Source organism: Montipora foliosa, unplaced genomic scaffold (genome assembly GCF_036669935.1).
Source record: "Montipora foliosa isolate CH-2021 unplaced genomic scaffold, ASM3666993v2 scaffold_422, whole genome shotgun sequence".
In the NCBI taxonomy this organism is placed as follows: Eukaryota; Metazoa; Cnidaria; class Anthozoa; order Scleractinia; family Acroporidae; genus Montipora; species Montipora foliosa.
The window spans coordinates 345,001-367,500 of NW_027179726.1; positions in this window are offsets into that span (position 1 = coordinate 345,001).

Genomic DNA, 22,500 nt, shown 5'->3' on the forward strand with positions numbered 1-22,500 from the left:
AAGGCAGGGTTTTGTTTCATAATGGAACAACAAAAACTTTATTGGATTTTCTGATATTTAACAAGAACAACAATTTTACTGCTTATGTTGATGTTGTGGTTGAATTTTTTCCTTCATTTGAATTTTAATATCCATTGTTTATTAAAGATACATTTGAACCACAGCATGCACAGTTTTACAATATTAGTTACCAACAATTACGAAGTATTGCCATAAAATAAACTAGTCATAATCTTACTTTGTCTTGTCTACAAGAAAAGACAAGCTAAGATTATGAAAATAGTGCAGTGCCTGCAGATCCTAGCAGAATATATAAAAAGCATTTTTGCGTGGTTTAAGAAAATACGTTGTATTTTGGAAAATGGGTGGAAGACTAAGGTAGAAAGGACACTTAATGTATTTGTGGGGCACTCCCCAGGGATTGGTTACCCCAGCTCGTGTTTCATCCCTGACAAACACAAGAGGTGCCATTCCAAAGCTTCCAATTCTAGTTATCCCAAAAGATTTAAAGATTTAAAGAGCAAAAACAATGGCCCTGTAAATGCGGTAAAATTAGTTCATTTGTTTGCCATCATCTGCAAAACAACAACGTGAAATTACCAAATTTAAAGTTGAACGCATTTGCTACTGATTATTTTCCTGAATAATTACCCCACTTTATACCAGTAGAACGATTGAAAAGCTTAAAAGATAGCTCACACAGCGCGAATATGTATTTATATAAGTGACGTTTTGGTTGGCGTTACTGTCACGATTGCGTCAAGTCTCTATGATAATTGTTCGATAGTCATACTACACTTATAACCTATTGCTTTTTTTTCTTTTTTTATTTAGTAATTTTACGACTGTAGCCTGTTTAAATGCACCTTTTTCAACAGCAGACATCCGCAATAGTTGCGACTCTATTTTGCAGACCTCTTTTTGAATATATATTTCACTTTGTTATAGCAACGTTCGAAGTCGCCATCGTTTCTGTCGAGGATATCCTTGAGACAGTCTACTGAGTTGAACAATGTCCTTAACGCTTCTTTGTCTGGGCGCACAGGATACTTTGAAAAGAATTTTTCAACAGATTTTTCATCCTCTTGATTCCATTTGGCTTTTGAGCGCAAGGTTGTGACAGAAACAGATGCGGTCTCATTAATAGCGTTAACCCACGCTTCTGTTCTGCTTGAAGATGGGTCAGGGTCATTTGATGGTAATACCATGTTCTGCTTTTCTTTTCGCCGCAGGTATTACACTTTGTCATAGATCTTTTTGACCATCCTAGAATCTTTTCCAAATGCGCGTAAATCCACGTGCTCGGCGATGGTGTTTCTAACAATGTCCAACGTAATGGGAGCGTGAGAAATTATTTGACTAGAAAAGAGCATTTCTATGATTGCCACATGATCGCTAGAAAGGCCTTCGAAGTTGACGCTTTGCTCCGAATCTGCATCTTTGGGAGGTGTTGAATTTGCCGACACGCTTCCTGATTTCGTTCTTGTTGCCACTGACGTATCCAAGCCAAGCGATTTTTTAAGGAGCTGGTGACCTCTGGAAGACTTCTTAGTGATGTGGCCAACGTTGTAGTAATGATCCGCTGTTTCCTCTCTATGAGCCATGTGTTCATGGATGGCCCTCTTTTCAACGATGTTCATGTCAAAAGTTGTTGAGGCTGCTATCTTCCTGACATCTGTACTCGACAACTTTATTTGCTTAGCCTTAAACCAAAAGGCGGTTATCCTTTTACCGATGTTGCTCTGATCAAATGCTTTCCCATCCGTTGCTGTCACAAACAAGGCTTCCTCCTTATCATTGGCACAGACGCAACGCACATGGTCGACGTAAGTGCTTACGTTGGCGTAAGTTTCTGCATCCATACAAATCCGTGCTGGGCCATCCATGGATCGCTTGTGCTTTGGACAATACATGGTGTAGCTGCCATCATCGCTCTTCTCAGCCTGTCGGAAGTTGGATAGTGTGGCAGTTTCCATGGGACCTGGCCTTTGCGCGTTTTCAAGCTCAAGTCGAGCAATGAGAAAATCTCGAACAGTAATAAACTCCCGCGAACTGACGAGGTGTCCAGTGCTGCTCTTGTTAAGAATTTGTATGGCCTCTTTGGCTGGCGCTGTTGACATCAAGTCATTAATGGTAGATGGTGGTGGCAGCCTTCTGGATACTTGCAGAACTTTCTCCCATTTCTTGTGACTGAACTTTCTGGAAATCGCCGTCCTCCAGTCAGGAAGGCGATTTAGGACATTGTTGGCCAGTCGCAAAGACCGTTCGTCAATGTTTGGAAAATCTTTCGTCTCGTCTGCTACTTTGTTGATTATAAACTTTAAGAATTTGCCCACAGAAGAGAAATATGATTTAACAGTGCCAGGCGTAAACTTGTTCTGTTCTAAGTTTGGTTTGCCCCACTCTCGCCACATCTGCATGCCACCATCTTCAATGATACAACTAATGGTGTCATTTTTTGGATCGAGGAGATCAAGTAACTTGCGCACATTTTGTGCGTGGATGGAGGCTTGTCGTTCTTTGCTTGCTCCACCACCAAGATCTTGCAAATGTTCGTAAAATAACTTAAGAAGTTGATGTCTGAATCCTTTGGGTCTTCCTTTGTAAAATGAACTCACAGTCAGGGCTTTCCACTCTTCGTCAATAGCATTGGCAGCTTCATCTGTGTGGTCTTGTAAACCTTCAGAGTCATCTTCATTTTTATCATCTAAACTTTCTTCCTCCTCCTCCTCCTCCTCCTCCTCCTCATCCTCCTCATCATCCTCCTCATCATCCTCCTCATCATCATAATCATCATCATCGTCGTCCTCATCATCATCAGCAGCAGCAGCAGCATCAGCTTCATCGTCATCTCTCGTTACCTTGTTGTTCTCTTGTACCAACTTTCTCACATCGTTTAAATTTTCTTCGATGACTGTCACGGATTTCGACCTCGTTGGAGTAGGTGGAATAACACTGCTGGGATAAGATGATTCTGATTCAGAGTAAATGTTATCATCACTCGACCTTTTGAAATCCGAGTCATTCTCATCGGTGTCGAAAAGGTCGGGACAATCCGCTTGCACGAGCATAGCCAGGGGAGTCAATTTTCGTCTTTTAGTTTGACTGACCATTGGCTGACCTGTTGCCTTCCTCTTGCAGTTCTGTAGTTCTTGCGCTTTACCTTCAAATGGCCTAGCCATTCTCAATGCATTTTTGTAAATGGAATCGTTTACACTTAGTTTGTGAGCACCGCGCTGAAGATGCGTTGTCAACGCCAACACGGATTTGTCACACAATGGGCATTTTTCCCGGACTCTTCCTTTGAATGAAATTTTCTTGCCTAACCGCTTTTCTAGTCTTCTTTTCCCTTGTGTGTCCTCTCCATGAATGGTGGCTTGGAGTACGGATTCGAGCTGTGATATGGCCAGCCTCTCGCCTTTATTTACGTGTAAGGCGACCACATGCCTTCTTAAATGAGTAACTCGCACCTTGCATAAGGGACACTCTCGTACTTTAGAATTATTGATGGTTACTTTCTTAACAGTCTGCCCCTTTCTCCCTTTCTTGTTTTTCGCTGTTTCGCCTTTATCTTTCTTTTTAGATGATGGAGTACTGTTTTTCTCTTTGCCGCTCGTCTCTATTTCTTTCTCTTCCTCTACCTTCTCCTCATCTTCTTCTTCATCTGACGATTCAACTTCTTCACTTGACGGTGAATTTTGACTTTCCTCCTTGTTGTTCTCGTCGGTTTTCTTTTCTTTTTTTCTCGCTTCTTTCCCGTTTTTTAGCCACCCTTCAGATGGTGATGAACATTGACTTTCCTCTTCTCTGACTTTTCTAGTCTTCTCTTTGCCTCCTGTCGCCTTCCTGTACTCTACGTCCATTTTCTCTTCAGCGTCTCCTTCACCTGGTGACGAACTTTGACCTTCCTCCTCCTCTCTAACTTTGGTATTCTTCTCTTTGCTTTTCGCCTCTTTTCTATACTGTAACTCCAGCTTCTCTTCGGCATCTCCTTTACCCAATAACGAACATTGACTTTCTTCACCCTTGGTCTGTTTGCTTTCCTTCTCTTTGCTACTCGCCTCTTTCCCTGTGTCTTCCCCCGTCGACTTATCAGAACAGCCCCCTCCTGTTTCTGCTTCACTTTCCACCTCAGATGCCATACCGCCATCTTCTCTTTTCTGTTTACCCATATCTAACTCCTCTAACATATCTTTCATTACATCAGCGACATCTCCACCTTCGATTGGCTTATTCTCGAGGGTTGTATTGCAAAACATTGTTGCGATGAACTGGAGATATTTGACTTTATTCCGACAGCTTGCAGCCAACATCCCTAATTCAAGACGGTCTGCGGCAGCTATCATGGTCCTGGCAGCGTTATATTCCCCGGTCAGCCGCATAATTCCCATTCCTTTGAAAGGTGGGTCTAACTCTACGTTCACTGGTTTATCGAGGTCAAGATCTTTCAAAGCACGCTCATCTCCTTGGCTTGCCAGTTCCAACAATTTCTTCATGTTACTCATGGTGATTATTTGGAGAATGCACACAACCTGGCACTTACAGAGTAATATCGACCAACGAAACAAGCGCTGTAAATAGAAATGGCAATCTTAAGTTTGTACTAATTTAGGACAAGATAATACATGGATGTTGCAGCAGTAACAAGTGAACAATTTTTCATTGAAAGGATCCTCTCAAATCATCAAATTAAATGACTTTGTACCTATTTGCATTACAGTTACATGACATATTTCCTTGAGAGAAACGGCACTAACTTTTACTATCTTGATAAAGAGGGCCAGTTGTCACTGCTAAGAGTACAAACTCATGTCTAGATATATGCCCCCAAACATGAGAGAAAATAGGAAATACGTGAATTAATTCTTTACTGAAAGTTACTCTGTTGAAATGAACCCATATATTGCCTTAGTGAGCATGAGCCATTGGAGCTAACCTCGATTCCCTGTGTCACATATAACATCAACGTTGCTATTTGTTTTTAGACAGGCAACTATTTATCAAACAGAAGCCAAGTTTTACAGTTACTAAGGAGGAAGAGCACGCCCCTAAGGAAAACATCGGTTCAGTCCTTAGTGCCAGTGTGATGTCACCGTTGCGAATGAAGGCTTAACTTCTATTTTGTTGAAAATAAAAATTGTATACTATTGAAAACGGGTGGTTTAATACACTACATCATGTAACTACCAAAATGGAATTATTATAAATGTAACTATATGAAACATATATTTTGAACTGCGGACGAAAGATCAAATAGAGGAAAGATTACTACTATAAACTGCCCATTAAATGAACAGTGAATCACACAGGATTTCAAGGTGTATTTTGAATGAGCAATAACTATCATATTTCATTCTTGGAAATTTCTCTATTTGGAAATTTCTCTCGGAAATTTCTCTTCGTAATGTCCGACGTGTGAATGGAATGTTGAACATTTCTTTGGAAATCTTTCCGAAAAAGACACATTAACTGAAAAAAAAAAATTCAAATACTTGGGAAACAATTGTTATTCTTGAAATAATTAATGCTGTAATGTAAAGAAAAATTCATAGCTTTATACCGTTAATACACTAGGGGAATTTCTACGGGAACTCTGATATCTCGTTGGAGATGTTCCAAGGTCACATGTAAATTTTAAGCTCCGTTCAAATTTCAAAGATACCGGTCACGCGTGCCTTGGATCTTCACCACAATTTCAGCATTTCTGTTCGTTATTGTAAGCGGTACAATATTATTTTGCTCGTCAATATAGCAAAAATGTTTATGTAATGGGTTAAAATTTAATTTACCAACACGTTGATAAGGTTATTAATTTCGTGCACGTATATTTAGCTGATTGATGACCTTATTTGCCCGATCAATTTAATCAATGGCATGACAGAAATCGATCATCCCAGAATATTATTTATGAAACCTTCGGGGGGTTTATTTACCGTCATTTACCTTGCCTAACAACGCACTACTCAGTCTGCCGCCCACTCGGGGATAGAGCTGAACAAAACTGCCTCGCGAGGCGATTACCTCAGCAGTTTCATTACGTGGGCGGTTGAGTTTTCGTGAGTTTTTCGCCTCACAAGGCCATGAGGAAAATATCTGTCATAGATTTCGCGTCGCAAGGAGAAATTCTCACGAAAACTCAATCGCACACTTGAGGAAACAGCTGAGCTGATTGCCTCTCGATGCCTCGAAAGGCAGTTTGCTCAGCTCTTTCCTCAAGTGTGCGGCAGGTTTATGGAGCAAGAAAAATTTCACTTACCGGAAAGTCGAGTTCGAGCACTGTACGGTCTCATGTATGCTACACCAAAGTCTATGCATTCTTGTACGGAGTCATCATGTACATGTATGTTTCACCAAGTACAGTATACACCGATCAATATTTTGTAAAAAAAAAATTAAATTTGGCACAACACTTCTCAATTATCTGAAGATGTGTGGCAATAAACCCAAAAACCAATTTAAAGATAACTATTTTTCTTTTGGCAATTCAACGGTATGTCGCCAGTACCTTACCGGTGGCCTCTTCCGGCGAAAAAAATTCAGGTCAATTTATTCTTTAATGTAATAGCTCATCACGCTGACAGCGTCCTTTAATACTGAGCCAGAAAAAAGGCTGTTCTCCAACATGATTGCCGCAAATTCAGAAACAGGAACAGCAGAGAGGAATTATTTGATCGCGTGACAGATGCAAATGCAAGACTTCTGCAAACGCCTGAATGTGAAATAATTTTCCTCCGTCGCGGAAGAGCATAAGTAAAAATGGGATTGACAGACCTGCTTGACTTCTGCTAAGTGACCATTGAAGACATTACAGTTTTCTTAAAACCTCCAATTTACTGAACTTCTCGTATATCAGCCTGTAGTGGGTTTGCTTGGATTTGGAGTATTGAAAGTAGCTGCGTAATAGAGGCCTGTACTTAACTATCGCTTGTCGTCTCAAAGGGCATTTTGTGCCTCTTATTTATCCACCTCGTTGGTTTTAATTTGAAAACAACCGCTTAAGGCCCGGTTCAGACGCCGTACTTCAAATGAGCCGAATCGAATTCATTGAATTAAGTTCATGTGAAGTACGGCGTCTGAATCAATTCAAACGACCGGTTTAATTCAATTTTTCTCGCCTGGCTTAGCCGGGAATTACGGCTGTGGAGCAGCTTTGATTCAGACGCCGTACTTCACATGAGCCGAATCAAATGTAGAAATTATTACCACTTTGCAGTTTTCTTCAGTCATAGTATGCCTCTGTGAATTAATTTCGGCGCAATTAAGTTCGGCGTCTGAATCAATTCAGCCGGGATTAATTAATTAATTAATTTGGGCGGTCTAAATTCGAATTTGATTCAGACGCCGAACAGGCATTACTTTCACTCTTTTTCGCGCTATCTTTGTTTTGCATGCCCGCGAAATTCCTTACTCTTGTCTCTTTTCTAGCACCTTCCACGTAAGCTATCGCGCGGAAAATTAGACTGGAACCAAAACTAAAACGCTTTCTTTTCCTATCTTTCAAAGTCTTATGTAGTCAAGTAAGGTTTCAGTGGAGAAACTGTAACTTAAAAGGAAAAGGTTTTTTAAGACTGGGGGTGCACGCTATACCCCCGTCATACAAATGTGGTCCTTTAACTCTCCTCTGAGCCTATTTGCGTTTAGAAATGGAATTGAAATAAACAAGCGTCCATCAAACGAACTTCCATAATCATTTTATTTGATAAATACTGATACTTTCAATAACTTGCGTATTGCCGATAACACTTTCTTGTGAATCACGGATCCCTCCTATGAGTGCAAAGTTGTGCTATACGCTTACTGCTGCGGACCAGTTGAATGTAATGAATGTTTATAATGAATAAGGAGAATTGGGTACTGAGGAGGAAAAGGGCTAAGGAGTGAGGTGTGCAGGTAAATTATAATTGTTAAGATTATAATAAAATAAATAGATTATAACAAAAAGGAACGGAAATGAAAAGACAATGGTTCCTTCAGCTTCATTCCAATTCTCTAAGGTGGTAGCGGGGTTGGATCCCCTTGCGTGTGACTGGACGCGCGCTCGTGGACGGGGGTATCCATGAAGACGTCATCGGAATGAAATACGTGGAAACCACGACTATCGTTTTTTGTCACCCCCGACGTGCCCCCTCATTCCCAAGAGACTTTCATGCGAGAATCAAATGCCAGATTTTGTACTATGTGGTATTAATCCACCAACAAGAATCCTCAGTGTCCTATACGGGCAAACTATACTAGGATGGCAATTGTACACTAAATTTTCCGGAAACTGGATAACATATTGTACCTCTTTTGTGATACTGAGCGTTTTTACTGACGCTAAAATTGCTTACATTTCCACAAAAGAAAAAAAAACAACAAGTTCCAACCTTTTAAAAAAGTGCCCTTGTCGCAAGAGGGGACACTTGTGGTTGATCTCCCGCCACTTTTAGCATATGCACGTGAAAATTGCCCCAAATATGCGAAGGCAAAAGGACAAAAAACAAATCACCCAAAAATTCATATAGTTTGGTACACTTTTACGAAATTTCAGTCATATTGGTTAAAAATTATAATTTTTGTGCCCCTTTGAAGTTGTGTTTGATTTCCCGCCGCCAAAAAAAAATGACTTTGCACAATTCAAAGTACCATAACTGATTGAAATAGTTTTTAAATGATATGAAACTTAACACATACCTGCTTCAATATATCTACAGTATGTGTGAATTTTTTGAGCCTATTACCTCTTTAAGTAACAAAGTTACAATTGTTTGTTTCTGCCTGGTTGCGGAAAAAGTAATGAATGCGGGTTTTTGAGCTTTGAGTCTAACCCTAGACATGCAAGTAAACTTGAAATTTTTCGAAAGTGAAAAAATCCAAATTGCTGCAATGGAGGTAGCCTAAGGTAACGCTCTGGGAGTGGGGTAATTCATAAACACTCTCGTTTTGCGTGAAAAAATGGGTTTGATGGATTTATTTGCGCTTTTAGAGTAAAGTGGTTGATTTCCCGCCACTAGCAAAAGGAAAGAGCTAAAAATTCATGTTAGGCTGTAAAGAAAGGCGAATTTGCCACTGGATCATAAAGATTATCGAAGGAAAAATCAACCTTGTCAATTTCGCATCATTTGATGATATATTTTGAAAATGACAGCTACTTTAAGTAGTGAAATCTTCACTGGCACTGATGTACTTGATGGTGGATATACAGAGAGAGAGAGAAAGAGAGAGAGGGAGAGCAGTGGTCCTCGCACTAATCTCGACATTTTCAGAACTTGACTCTTATAGACACCTGAAAAATTCAGGTGGAATCCATGACCCCTGCGATGTGAGGACGGTTGGGCGCACTGGTCAATTTGTTGGGCTCGTTTGTTTCGGTGCCGAAGGACCCGATGACTTAAGTGTTTGTATATTTGAAGTGCGGGTTATAGACGAATCCCTTTAGAGCCACCAATTTGAAATGGATGGTATATAGGTGTCTATAAGAGACAATTGCTTAAATCAGTAGCCGATAACTAAAGCAAAAAACAGCCCTATATTCCTGTTAAGAATGAGAGCAGCAACTTGATGTCATAACCAGATGTTTTTTTTTTTTTTTTTTTTTTTTTTGCGGAAAAGGTAGTCTGTATGGATTGTAGCCTATGCAGCTTAAATTGTCGAGAAAAGTGCGAGTATCGTTTCTCTCTTTCGTCCAAAGATTTATCTGCTTGTAACTTTACAAAATAAGGGGTGGTCCATAGGGGTGGTCCATGGACCGGGTCCACAAGATTGGTCAATGGACCTGGGGTCCATGTTTTGTATACGTCATAGTAAAGGAGATTTTCTGTTAATAATGAAATTTTTTAACACTTCTTCATTTCTGGATATGTCATGCAGAATTACATTTTTGTTCAATATGCAAAATAAAAACCGGTAGTAGTTTGAATATGCACGAGATCATACTCATCCTATTTACGCAAGAAATGATGCATGTGCAGTAAGGATGCGCAATGCTTGTCAAGAGAATTGATTCAAAATGATTTGACCTTATTTTCAGTGCCGATTGCAAGAGTTGATTCCTGCATTGCCTGTATTAGTTCGCAAACGGCTTGAAATTACAAGCTTGCGTAAAACCATCTCAAAAGCTCGGCTTATGTGAGCCAGGAAAACGAAAGATGAGCATTTATACCAGCGGTTATCGTCTCACGTAATCCATCGCTTATGTACATGGAAGTTTCAGAGTATTTTTCTCGTTCAAACGGCCCTATTGAGTGATCTGCCCAGACAACTTCGTCTCCAGAGGAACTGAATCTCAAAAACACCCCGGGTATTCAAGGGGGCTAGATTGGAGCAGAAATGCAGCCATAGCCCATAGGAGATGCTACAGGAAATTTGGCGCCTTGCAGTGTGTAGAAATGGCGGGAAAACGCGCGCTGCAAAGAGTATTGCGCCCCGAGGGTTGCGCTTGGGTCTGTTTCAGCTTTCAGTTTGAGCCCAAACTCAGCTAAAGAGAGGTGAGAGCTGTTTGCTCTGTTCAGAAATATCCTATTGGTAACAACATACGCAAAGAGTTTCATCATTATCGTTTCTTGTAACAAAACGTTTTAACCATTGTTCATCTTCTTTCATGGGCAAACCAAAACTGAAAAAAAATGCATTACTTTTATTTCTTCTTAACTTTAACATTTTCAATTATTTTCAAAGCCAGTGTTGTACTTTTGTAATTTAGAAAAACAGCCATGTCAGGGAGACAAGTGGTAAGGAACTCGTAACCACATTTTTGCTTCTTGCTGTATTTTGTAGTCGTGATGAACAAGCGAAATAGCGCTGATAAACAGTATTTATTGAAAGCTAACCGTATTAAAATGGGTTCTCAGACTTAAATAGTGTTCATCAGCGCTATTTGAAATGGGTTCTGAGACTTGAATACTGTTTATCAGCGCTATTTGTAGCCAGTCTGCAGTCTGCAGTATTTCTTTTGGTTTAATGTTTCAAACACTAATCATGAACAAATAATGTTGACAAAATATTTTTTTCTCACGAAAAACGATCTATTAAGTCTGATGGGGAGGACAACGAAACGGGTAAGAAAAACATTCTTAGAGCGTTTATGTCCTTTGTTTTGCTCTGGATTTATTTCCATGGTGTTGTAAAATCTTACACTGCATAGAATCTGCCTCTATTTAACAAGGGATATTTTTCTTTCACTTTTGTACATAGTCGTTTCTGGAGATGGTTCGCCGGGTAAGTAAGCTTTAGATATGCGGCCGTGACTCAATACTTGTTATTTTTGTTCAAATTTCCTTTTCGTTTGATTTTGGTTTTGGTAAGGTATTGTTTAACTGGTCTTTCAGAGCAGATAAAATTGTTCATTTGCTAGATTATCCTCCCTTCAAACTTGTTTGCTCAAACATAATTTGATTAACAATTACGTCTTTAGAAATGCTGGTACTATATGATTTTCTGAGAGACCCGTGATCTATATGTAACATCGCATTATTATCTCCATTATATTGCAGAGAACAGAAAGAGAAACTGGAGAAATGGCAAGTGCAATTTATATGACCGTTAAAAAAAAATAAAACTGCTCATTTTATGGATGATTCATTTTCTAGCTTAGTGGTCTATTCTGGCCCTGTTACAAATAAAACCTGATCACTTATTTCTGTATGTAGTCGTTTCAGGATGTAGTCCACTGGATAAGTGAGCTTTAGATGTGCTGCCTTGACTTTAACCTTATGGTGTTTAGTTAAATTTTTCTTTAGTTTTACTTTGGATTTGGTAAGGTATAGTTTAACTAGTCTTTAAAGATTGAGTTAAGATCATTATATGGGTGGCGCCGTGCCCTCATAGTTAGTGTGCTAGACTCTGCTTTGAGTGGTCCGGGTTTGGGTCGTAGCTGAGGACATTGTGCTGTGTTTTCCTTGGGAAGACACTTGACTCTCATGGTGGCTCTCTCCACCCAGGTGTTTAAATGGGTACCCGCGTATTTAGTGCTAGGGGTAACCCTGCGATGGACTAGCATCCCATCCAGGGGGGAGTAGAAGTACTCTTAGTCGCTTCATACTAGAGTAACCGCAGATAAACGCCAGCCTGTTGGGCCTTCTAGGCTCATAGCAGACTTTACCGTTTACCTTAAGGTCATAAATTGCCACCACTTTTACATTCTTTTGTATTTATGTTAATTAGACTTACTGCCTTTGTTTTGAAAGAAATATTCTTCTGACATTTGCTGGTCGTAACAAGGCTAGAAAGGCTTATTAGCATTAAAACAATGGAATATTTTATTTGGCAGCCATTGTGAAAGAGGTCTGAATAATCCTCCTGTCAAACTTGTTTGCTCAAGTGAAAGTAGATTGGACAATTAAGTCTCCAGAAATGCTATCGCTCTAGCGATGACAGAAATAACCCGGTATTTTCTGACAGGGCCCGTAATCTAAATTTTGCATCATCTCCGTTATTTTGCAGATGGCAGAAGGAGAAAGCTGAATAATGGCAAGTGTCTTTTTTATGAACATGATCAAATTACATTTTTGTCTCATTATCCTGTAATAACATCTCACGATTATGAGTAAGCTTAATTCATTTGATTTTGTACATTTCATAATTCCACTGGATATGCTTTAGGTATAAAGTAAGGCCTATATGCGATTGGGAGATTGCAAGCAATTGTTGTAAAACAATATGTAGTTACGTAAAACATAGCTACAAATTTCTCAAATGTGATTTTAGCATTAATAGGACAGCGTATTTGCACTGTAAGTGTGTCATTGTGCACACTGCAAGAGGGCAGTTGAATTTAAACAAGTCCCTTTTATGGCATCTCATAGACTGAGAAAGAATATTTCTTTTTCCTATTCACTTGATCTTTTTTGTTTGTTATACATACTATTAATTGGCAACAGGACTTCAAATCAACTAATTCCTTGTGTTTTTATTATCACACTCGTGATGAAAGAAATTGGACTCCCATAGTGTGGTGGTGTGAACTTGTTAATCACTGTTATGATTACGTACCAAATTTGAGTCCTCTCGGTCCAGTTAACATCATTAATAACCTATGCCACCACTTTATAGGATGTTACAATTGTGATGGTTTTGGCCATATGGCCAAAGTATGCCCAAGTAAGGAAGGAGGTAAGACTAAGTGTATCATGAAGTTGTTTTTACTCAACACATAAATATCAACCCGTTGATTCCCGGGGATTTGCCATTGACGAGTAGAATCGTCTGTTGTTAGACAGAGCAAAATACTAAGTGGGGTTGGTTCATGCCGGCTTGGGAGTTAAAGGATTAATGGGGACATTGTGATGAACCCACTCACTCCCAGGGGTTCCCCATTGACAAATAAAATTGTGTGGCGTTGGACAGAGTAAAAAACTCTGGCATTAGACAGAGTAAAATACTAAGTATGGCTGGTTCAGGCCGGCCTGGGCGTCAAAGGGTTAATCTTTACTCTTATTTGTACTTTCATGTAGAAATGGAAAAATTACAGTGTTATCGCTGTAGGGGGTGGGGGCACAAAAAGTCTTTGTGTCCCACCCCGAGGCCCAGGCCTCAGCAGAAGGCAGCCAAATAGCAAGGTATTGAGTTCAACATTTATGAAAATGAGATTATAAAATAAATAGAGTCCATAAACAGGTTTCACAACCGGAAAGTGTGTGTTTAACTGTCTTTCAACGAGAAAATACGATCTATTGCTACAGTACTATACATAAATTGCTTTGGTGTGCACACCAATAAATACAATAAAACCTGGTTAGCAGTAATATCAGAGATCAGTTACTTTTGCCATCTATCCAGGAACATTTTCTAGATATTTTGATGGAAGTCAAGTAGTGATGTAAATTAATTATCACCCAACTTCATAATCTCCTAATGTTGTTTTTTATCTTCTTGATAGAAATCCTAAGAACAACCCTAAAAATGTTACTTGGCATAATACTTCAAAATTAAATTTGGAATAATTTGTTCCACCTTTGACCTTGACTATATCACTTAAGGATATTACCTTGGGTCAATTACTGGTATTGCATTGGGTTTGCCTGATTTCCAAACTTCATACGCAATACCATTCTGTGACATTAATGTACTCTTGTATCAAGTCCAATGTTGTCAAGTGTTATGCAAGTAATTTACAAACTTTTACTGTTGCAACTTCTAATGCATATTTTCTGGTATATATGTTTTCTCCCAACAGAAAAGCAAGATGAGCCCGCGAAGGGAAAAAATGTCTTTTATATCTATAATCAGTAACATCCTTCTGTTACTGATTATAGATATAAAAGGCTTAATTATGTTAATATATTATAATTGATATTTTAAGTGACATTAATTAAAATGTTTAAGGAGGCTCGAAATAGTTTCTCCTTTTTTCAAACAAATAGACATATTCTGTCCTTAGATACAGTTGGGGTAATCATATGAAGGTGAAATTTGGCCAGGATGTTAAGTACCCATCCTACAATTTCTCACATATTTTCCTCCAAAATAATGTTATCATGGCAAATGATATTAGGCATTTCTTTGAGCCTTAAAATCAACATATTATATTGTCTTTTTTGAAAAAAAATGCGATAGTGAAAACAATCTCTGTAGGCCAGTTTTTCAGAGAAATAATTCGTTTTTGTTAACATGTAACGTAAGCTAACATGCAAAAAATGAAGAAAAATCACTGTACAGAAGCAGAGATATAAACAAGTAAAGATGCAAAATCAGGTGAAAACCCTTTCGAGCCTCCTTAATTTTGCACACTTCATTTAAGCCTGCTTTTTTCTTTTTTCAACAGTCTGATTCTAATGGGATTCTTAATTAGGCAAAGGTTAATAACATGTTTTCACATTGAGCTTAAAGGGGCAGTGTCACACTATTTTAATCAAACTTCAAAACACTAAAAGAAGTCCTTGGAGCAATGAAAACCACATAATAATGCTGTGGTTTTGTTGCCGACGACCATTAAAGTGCACTGAAACTAATTGTTGTTGTTCGTGGCTAAGGAAAGAGGCGATAGAAATGAATTGAAACTTCAAAGAACTTGCCAGTTTTTTTCAAGTTTGGATACATTGTTTTCAGAAAGACACCAAAAATTAAATAGAACAGCTCTTTGTGCCATGAATACTGGTATATTTCATATCTTGTCAGTAGGTTGTTAGAAATGCTGGACATGTGAGCTTAAGTAGTTTTGATTTTTACTCCCTTTTGTACTAAAAACAGGAAATTAAATGTGAGTGCCTTGTAAGGTGTTTCCATTGTTTTGCATTGTAAATCTCCTTCCGCTCATAATATTGTGCCATTAAAGTCTGCAACTTCTGTCTTAGTGAATTCTTTAATCACTCTTGTAATTCAGTGTAGATGACTAATATTACAATTGACAGACAAGGAAAACTAGCACAAATTGTGTTATATAAAAAACCAGAAACCCATAAGGGTTGAAACGTGTAACGGCCCCTTGTGTGCTGGGAAACAAGCTTCCGAATATTCAATTTGCTAAGTACCATATTTGGAACAACAAGAGCTAGGGGTTTCCAAATATGGTACTTAGCACTGAAACATTCAACCGATCAGTTCGCACTGAATATTCGGAAGCTGTGAACGCGCGTTACACGTTTCAACCCTTATGGGTTTCTGAAAAAACTTAACATATGAAAAGTGGTTCAACGTTGTCTTTCCCCTTACCAACAACTATATTTGTCATTGCAGTGGTCAAAATGTTGTTGACTTACGATGCCCAGCTGAGTGAGTTCAGAACAAATTTTGACCACTGTGATGACAAACATCATTGTCGATAAGAGTGGAGACAATGGTGGACCACTTTCAATTAGTTTTTTACCACAATATCCAACTGCAAAGAAAGTCTTTATTTTAGAGTGACCAAAATCGTGACACGAAGAGAGAGCAAGCGTTGTCTACAACTTTCTTACAATATGATTGGTTTTTGTTCCAAAATGGGCTTTCCTGATTGGCTATTACATTGCATGATTAGCCAAACAGATTGCGAGATGACAAACAATTATGGCAAAAAAACTTTACTAGTTGGTCAAGTTTCCAACATTTCTCACACAAGTAAGTAAAAGTAACCCAGAATAATGGAGAGAACAAACATATTACCTCATATAGTTTTTTTTCTATTTCCTGTTCATAACTGTAACCTCTACCTTGATCATTTTTCATATCACAGAAACCTCACGAAATAATTGTTAACTATTTGTTTTTACTGGCCTTTGATTTTTCTTTTTTTGTTTGTATTTGAAGAAAAATTATACTACACAGTCCTTAATGGCTTGCAACTTTAATTAGTTTGGCTAATTTAGTTCCCCTATTAAGTATCTTTATTGATGGGTGTGTTGATTAATTGGGAAAAATTTACTTAACAAGATAAAAGGATTAATTGTAAGATGGAGCAAATCCCATATTTTTTAACATGTACATCCCAGGACCACCAGTAACTTGTCTGCACAATTAATGTGCTAGGCTGTATGGAAATCCTGTTGCAAGCTACAGTACAGGGGCAACTAAAGGAACGATTTGCTAAAGTATCTGTTTGATAGGCCGTAAATCATCTAGGATTTTCTTTAGGGAATTTTCAAATAGAACTTTCATGATATGAAAAAGTTAACACTTCTTCCTTTATTTCGAGATTGATAAAAATGTGTTAGGAGTATCAAAATATACCAGCTGCAGACTTTGGAAAGGTTCAATAGGATACAATGAGATTTTCGTGAACTATACAAAAAATGGCCTTGTAAATTTGAGAGCCTTCAAGCTCCCCTAGAATAACACAGAACAGAAAAGAAATTTATAACGTGGCCTAAAATGAACCTACAAAGCTTTAAAAGTACTTTGAAGAACTTAGAAGAGTGTTAAAAGCACTTGAGAGAAAGCCGTCTCTGGGTGCCCCTGACAGTAGACATCATTACATCCATAATGGATGAGTACTGCTGTCAAGGAAATTAAGCAATTGAGCAGCATTTAGTCTGGGAAACGAAATAAAAACTAGCCAATTCTACTGTCAAGTTAACCTGACTATGCGAGCCTGCTATAAATTCCAGTGTTGGACAAAACACTGACCCCCAGTCCATTGATTACCCAAACGGACTACCCTATAAATACTATTTCAAATGAGTACTGTTTGTCTATATGCACAATGTAAGCAACGTCTCAAACAGTGCTTACCAAAGACCAAACACCCATTTTAAAAAGTGTTGATCAACAGTATTTAAGTCTAAGCAGCCATTTTAAAAAGGTCAATTTTCAATAATGTTATTGTTGTGATGGTCGATTACATCATTGACAGTACCATGTGCACGAAAATAAACAAGGTATGTGCAATGAAAGTGTAATTAATTTTTATAATGAATTCACTTCTTTCAATAGCACTCATTCGAAATGTTAGTTTTAAGGGTTAGCCCATTTTAGGGTAGTCCATGAACTGGGGTCAGTGTTTTGTCCACCACCACAAATTTCGGGTTTTCCTTCCACTTCGCAGATATATGTTCAAAGCAGTTCATCGTCAGGAATAACTTGCCTACAATGTGTAAAACTAGGAAGTAAATGTATCATCATCGTCAGTCTCCTTAGCCTCAGGTGGTCGCAGATACATTCTCAGTTACCATGACCTTTTGATAGCTTCGATGATCGTAAAGCTCCGTCCATTTAGTTGTCTTAATCAAACAATGGATGCTCGTGCTCAGGCTGCGATCTTCAAGCTGGAGAGGACTTAGGAATATGTAAATTATGGGATTAGCAACTATTATCCACAGTCAGAAAGAGCACACAGTTTTGTGATAATCGGGCTAATTTTGATTGAGATACAGCCATTTAAATACATCCAAATTTACAAAGAATTAAATGTTTCAAATGAAGCTATGATCCTCACAGTTATGAACGCAATTTTTGTTCAAACGGACGCAGCGTACGGATGGCCATACATTTCTATGTAAATTTTGACATTTGTAAATAGCTGCATTTCACTTAATATTGGGTCCATTGTCACCATACCTGAGAATTTTGTAAACCTTGGTGTGCTGACGTTCTAACTTTTAATACGGATCAATAGTAGTAGTAGTATAATTTGTAGACTCGAACCCTCTTCCCCAGATCAGGCAACAAAGATGAGGATGTAATAACCTGGGAAGGAAGTGCCACTTGCGTCTTGACGTCATTTATTTTTCTCACAACAAACGCCTGGGGGATAAAGTCGTAAAAGTACGAACGCCCTGTTGAGGACAGCAACAAAAGTCGCGAAAATTACAAGGTTTTCGTAAGGACAAAAGGCTAATTCATGCAACAAACATTTCAATAATTATGGGAAATCTGTTATGGTATTTATTCAGGTTGTGATGATTGGAATGATCAAAACTGAACGAAGAGTTTACAAAGGTTGGAAAATCAAGACATTTTATATTCAACAATCACTATTAAAAACAAGACTGAAAACGTCATTGTTCGACGTACAAACAGAATCCAACTTGGCTGTCTTTTTGCCTGACATCAAAACTCTCTTAATTATAGACAATACTTACACTGAGTCACCCGAGTATGCTGAACAAAGTTACCCGAGTTAGTCTTTTTGCAAAGTATGTTGTTTTATGGAAAATTCGGGTTTACCTCAGTGTACTGATTGAGAAGCTGAAGAGATTTCCTCGGAATTTTGCGAAATATATTTTTTGGTCACGCGCTGTTTTGTGGTTTTTTTAAAACCTTTCTTTGCTTGATCTTACGTTGTTTGTGGGCTCTGTTCATGGTACTGCTATTTGTACGACGTGAACCCACATTAAGTGGGGTCCTTCTACACTACAGACTAAGCATTGTTGCCAATGGATTTTTGTGTTTTTTTTTCTTTCTTTCTTCATTTGACAGTGACTGACTTGTGTAATTTAAAATAATGGTTGCACCTGAAATGTGTAATTCAAAAATTGTTATTGTGCATGCACAACTCACCCTAGGCCCCAAGTGTGCATTAAAATAATGCAATTTGAAAAAAATAATAATAATAATTTGAAGAGTTTTGGACCTTGGCCATCACTCACCGTCAGTAGCGTTTCCTTTATCCAGATGTGTACACTGCTCGAGTTTTAGGCTTCATTCTGTTCTGGTCACGCAACATATCAAAATCAAGGCTGTTGCCTAACAGGAGCCCGGTAGCCTGGGGCTCCCACAGAATAGCTCTCGGCGCCTTAATTTTTCACAGCAACACCTTTCACTTCATACGTTGGGCTCCTAAGCTCTCAGCGTTTAGCTCTGAAGGCCCCTTTAAAATTTTCTTAGGCAGCAGCCTTGAAAATGTTGTGGTTCTCACTCAAAAAGTCTTGAAAACCTCTTTGGTTGTAATAACATAGACAGTGTTTCTGTACAAGTTTGGGTTCCAAAGATATGAGGGTAGGGTATTTTGTAGTTGAGATTTATTTATTAGAAAGTGTTTTTAGTTACGTTATTTTTGAGACATTTGAAATGCTTGACATTTCGTATGCTTGTTACCCCTATAAAGTTGTCTCTTTCAATGAGAGCAAAACAGATAAGTAATAATTACTTGCAACCTGCTTCATTTTGAGACACATTAAGGGGGATGACACTGACATGTAACTACAGAAAGACAATGGTTATATAAGGGAACTTTCTAGTCAAATAACCCTGCAAGAAGATTGCATTGGAGGTTCTGTGAAATAACTTTTTGAATGGAAATCTGACATCACTTCAATCAGGGTGTGCATGTGCAACTAGTCCCAGTCCTCTGCTGTGCATTTCTGTGAAAAACAGGAAACAAAGATAGACATGGTTTTTTCACCGGATGGGAACCATCCCATCATTTTTCATTAACTGAACACAATTGACAGAAAATGGTAACTGTAGAGTAAAAGGGTATTGAGAAGTGATTATTTGAAGGGCTCCATAGCAACAGTTTGATAGTTAAGAGCCATCCCCTTAAATGAATAAGAGCATGTGCACAGTACAGACTTGAAATGATCTTTAAATTGCTGCAAACACACAGTTTACAAACCAGCTGCAAAGGAGACTATCAGTGAAATGAGCAAGACATGTTCACTTGTTCTAAACAGTGTGTACAGACATTGAGAAACAAATGCTCTTCTTGTTCTAGGATGTTTAGATACACAAACTTGTTTTTTGATTTGCTTTAGCAATAAGTGTCACATATGTATTTTTAAACTACTCTTGCTTCTGAAACAGGTTCAATGTGTTTTACTGGGTACAGTATGACCAAAACATTTATTGCTATGCATACTTGTGATGAATTATAAATACAATGTTTGGTGACCACTAAACATCATCAATAACTATCAAAAAGCTTGCTAAATATATATGTATTATTTCTTTTAATACATGTCTGTTTTGAAAGTAACGAACTAGGTGTTTTTATTATAAAGTTTTCGATTTCAAGTCAAATTCAACTTAATTCACAACTGGAAATGTTCTTCAAGGACACATGCAAGTTGTTTATCAGTGCAAGTCACATTTTGATCTAAAGTGTTGCTGGTATACATGCATCAAAGGTTGATTATAATTGGTGTTTGAATGCAGGCAATGCTATATGACAAATTCTCTAACAAATAAAAGCTCAGGAAGTATTGAACAATTATAAGATTTTGTTGCCACACAAGGGCGAAGCAAGACATCAGGGGCCAGTTGGTATTCCCAGGGCCTAGCGCTGAAGATTAGCTGCAGTGATATCTTATTCATCTGTTCTTCACCAATTGAATGACATACCCCGGTAGTCTTTTGTTGTGTAACATTCTGTCCAAATTACGACAATTTTATGTGTGACCAATCATTATTTTGAATAATTAATAAGAAGTTATTGAGATAACAGGACTGTGAGATCACAAATGAGGATGACATACAAGGTGACATGAATGTCCTGATAGACTTAATCATATTCAAGCATAATAACAACTATTTACTCTTAAGCGTGAGCACTAATCACCATTAATTCAATAGGGCACTGTGGTAATGAAATAGAAAAATACATATCCAAATGAGACTGGATTCCTGGTCCCCCATGGCCTTTTTAAAGATCTTTTTCCTGACCTCGCCACATATTATCCGCACATGAAGGCGGGGGTCTCATGAAGGCACCACCTTCACTCATTGTTGCCAGGCTAAATGTCTCCAACTTAACTTCTTGTTGGATTTGTGACTTTATTGACAAATTTATTGAATGGTCTCAAATTTTACTTCACACTTGCTGAAATTGAGAACCATAATATATAGATGTCACAATAATTATTGTAAAGGTATCTATTTATTTGAGAACTTTGCTTTTTGACTTGGGGTACATTCTATGCATTAAATTGTCCTCAATGTATAAAGCCCAAAAATTATTTTGACCTTTTAAAAGAATTGTGAATATCTTTAATTAAGCCCAAATCAAAGATGCAAACATAATATGAGGCCAATTCCCAAGAGATAATTGAACCAGAGATACATCTGGGTAGACACTGCACAAAAATGAATTCTCTTGGAAAAAAAATCGATATAACCATACCATGGACTTCAAAAGGATTTTGTTGGAACCTACTTATTAACATGTTAACATATTGACATAAATAATGTACATGTAACACAATGGGTAATTAGAACCAAATACCGACTTGAAATCATGGTGCAATCTTTATTTCACATGAATTTCTATCATCTTACATAACATGTTTGTCATCACATGTCACCTGACATGCTATCTGCAGACATATTTAGTCAGAAACAGAAACCAGAATGGCCTAATGGCCATGAAGGCCACTTGCTAAACCATTGGGAATTGGTTATCAGCCACATAGACTGATATAGCATAGCAATTTGTTATGCATGGCCACACAAGCCCTCAGTCACACAGACTGATTGCAGCATAACTGCCTTATTTTTGTTATGCATGACCACTCAGGTCCTCAGCCACAAAGGCCGATTGCAGCATAACGTCTTATGCATGGCAACAAGGTGGTAAAGGGGTTCTGCACGAGGCATCATTCGAGAAAAGAAAAGGTGCATTACATATAAAAAGAGCTGAAATGTGCTTGTGATCTGTGAATTATTGTTAGTCTTGCGTGATCCACGTTCCTATTGTTTTGTTTATCATGAATCTTGACTAAATTTTCTTGAAAATTGAGAATGTAATGGTAGCTTACGTACGTATCACAACTTACAGAAAATGTTGCTATTGTTTGAACAGACTCCTGTTACAAGTTGTCAACGAAGTGCAATTAATCATTTTTACTGTATTTTACAATTAAATGTGAAAAAATTCGCTGATCATTCACCCTTGTAGGTATCTCCAAACTCACCAGATTCAAACATAATTATTGTTGTGAGGGATATCTGAAAAAAACATGACCAATTTCTAAGAAATTTAGGACTAATTAATGCTACTTAGCTCGAGCAATTTGCACTAACCGTGCTCTGTTCGCAACAGAAAATATGTTACTTGTAAAAAAAATGCCATAAAAATAAACTTTTGAATCATGATTTGAAAAAAAAAAACATGCCCCTAATTTGTGACTGGGATCCCTCCTTTACCACCGTAAGGCCCTCAGTCACAGAGAC